The sequence below is a fragment of the Mus pahari genome, chromosome 1, assembly GCF_900095145.1.
Source record: "Mus pahari chromosome 1, PAHARI_EIJ_v1.1, whole genome shotgun sequence".
Lineage (NCBI taxonomy): Eukaryota > Metazoa > Chordata > Mammalia > Rodentia > Muridae > Mus > Mus pahari.
In genome coordinates, this window is record NC_034590.1 from 110,354,282 (window position 1) to 110,357,311 (window position 3,030).

Here is a 3,030-nt window from a genome sequence, read left to right on the forward strand (position 1 = left end):
AGAGAGAGAGAGAGAGAGAGAGAGAGAGAGAGAGAGAGATCTGATGCCCTCTTCTGGTGTGTCTGAAGACAGCTACAGTGTTCTTACATATAAATAAATAAATCTTAAAAAAAAAAAAAAAAAAGCAAAGAAGTGTGGGACTGGAAAGACGTGCAACAGGGGATTCAGTCTGGACTAGAGTGAGGTCAAGATGTGCCCAAACCCTGACAATCTCACCCTAAGACCAGCAGCAGGGGTAGAACTGCTTCACCTAGCTCTGGGCTTACATGGCCCAGTGCACATAAGCCTTAAGGTCCCTGTGTCTGCCACCTTTGAGCTAGTCACATAGCCCAGTGGCCAAATGACAGGTTAAACTTCCTCTCTCCCTATAAGAATATGTCCAGCAGGCACATGGGATTCCTCTTCATGCAAATGGAGCATACCCAGCACCTCACCCCCAAAACCTCCTCCCACTCCCCAAAGTTTATATAGCCCTGGTTCACTCCCAATGAAGACAGCGGTTTCCCTAGAAACTGTCTTTGGAAATGGCTGTCTCTTTCCCACTCAGCTGAGATCCTGCTAACCCACCTGCTCAGTTAGGTTTCCTTCTTTCCAGTCCAGCCTCTGTCTGTTTAAGCGTCATTCCTTCCGGTCCAGCCTAGTGCACAGTGGTGCCTGGATACCTGGAAGGTAGAGGCAGACCCAGGCTGGCAAAGGAGGTAGTTTGCATTCTATACAGCTTGGGGTCAAACAGTGCTGAAAGAAATGACATTTCCCTGTATTCCCTGCTTCAGAAGGCTTCCGTGTCCTAAAAGGATACGCCTCACTGCAAGGAAGTATGTGCCTCTGAAGGGGCTTGTTTTGTGACTTGGCCTTGGTCCATATCTTGGGATTCTGTGAGATCAAAGAGCTAAAGTTCAGCCCCTATCCCCAAAGCTATGAAAGGGGCACAAGGGCTGCCTGTGCTTACCCTAAAGTGTTTGTTGTTGTTGTTGTTGTTGTTTGTTTTTGATTTTCAAGACAGGGTTTCTCTGTGTAGCCCTGGCTGTCCTGGAATGGAACTCACTTTGTAGACCAGGCTGCCTCGAACTCAGAAATCTGCCTGCCTCTGCCTCCCAAGTGCTGGGATTAAAGGTATGCACTACCATGCCCAACTACCCTAGAGTGTTTATCGGTAACATCTAGGGTAGGGGGAAGTGATGAAAGAGTGATTTTCCCCTTAGTACCACGTGGTACTGCCACCTACAGAGTATGATGTGTCTACTGGTCTGTGAATGAAAACTGTTACTGAGGCCACTTGTAGCGAGAACTTTTCCCCTGGGAGATATGAATAAACATCTCTCTCTTCTTTATTAGACTCCAGTGATCAAAGTACAATTCTACCCAAACCTAATTTGGTGAACCAATGAGATTATTGTTGACTATTTAGCATAGGTAAGGAATTACTTTAAAAGCATGGATCATTCCAAAGCAGCCACACACCACACACACACACACACACACACACACACACACACACACACACACACACGCAGAGTCTAGTTGTACTGGTGGAGTGCCCCTCCAATTAACTTCTTCTACTCACCATATATTCTTTCACCTCCTGAGACTCCGAGGCCACGTGCAACTACTACAGAATTACAGCTGGCATGGAGCACAAGACTAAGTGGCTGGACTCTCTGGTGAGTTCCAGTGACTCTCCCCTACTATGAAGGATTCTCAACTGTTGATAATCCTTATCCAAATTCCAGAGGAAGTATCATATTTGTCTTGGTTAAGGTTTTACTGCTGTGAATAGACAACATGACCAAGACAACTCATAAAAAAAAAAAAAACAACAACAACATTCAATTGGGGCTGACTTACAGGTTCTGAGGTTCAGTCCATTATCATGAGGGTGGGAAGCATGGGAGCAGCCAGGCAGGCATGGTGCTGGAGGACCTGAGAGTTCTACATCTTATTCCAAAGACGAACAGAAGACTGGCTTCCAGACAGCTAGGAGAAGGTTCTCTAAGCCCACTCCCACTGCGATACACTTCCTCCAACAAGGACACACTTATTCCAACAAGACCACAGCTTCCAGTAGTGCCACTCCCTGGGTCAAGCATATTCAAACCACCACAACATTCCATGGCTGAGAGGAGACAGAAGCATTTTAGACTGTCAAGGGGTCATTCAGCCCCATCTCATGTGTCTGTCATATGTGAGATGTCAACTGAAGAGACAGGCTGCTAACTTACCAAGTAGTAAATTTTAAAGAGCTAGTGTTCTTTCTCTCCTCTCTCCTTCTCCCTTGACTAACAATTAGACCAAAGCATCCTAGTTCATAAAGAATTAAACTCCTTAGTATGAATGAGATGTTCCCCATATCTCATACATTTGAATAATTGATACCCAGTTGGGTCACCAACTAACAGGAGATATGGCCTTGTTAATGGATGTGTGTCATTGGGAGCAAGCTTTTAGATCTCAAAAGCCACACACATTCCCAGTTGTCTCTCTCTGCTTCCCATTGTGGACTGAGATGTGAGCTTTCAGTTTGTGCTCCAGCCAACACATCTGCAGCCTTCTACCACACTCTCTCACCATAATAGACTCTGGAATGCTCTTAGTGCTCAGGAACCATAAGCCAAACAAATCCTTTCTTCCATAAGTTGCCTTGGTCAAGGTGCATGAGGATCCTTCCCAGGCTCAGACAGGATTGATTCAAAGAGATGCCAAGAGATCAGGATCATAACAGTCTGGGTTTTGTCTTTTGTCCCTACTTCCCACACGCAGGATTTCAGAACCGAGCTCCACGATGTCACCCCTGGGTTGGAGGTGGGGACATTGCTCAGCCAGATGCCAGGAGGCACAGAAGATCCCAAGTTAGCTTTCAGGACTCTGGTTGTTAAGACTCTGATTGTACATCAAACCAGGTGGTGGTGGCGCACACCTTTTATCCCAGCACTTGGGAGGCACAGGCAGGTGGATTTCTGAGTTCGAGGCCAGCCTGGTCTACAAAATGAGTTCCAGGATAGCCAGGGCTATACAGAGAAACTCTGTCTCAAA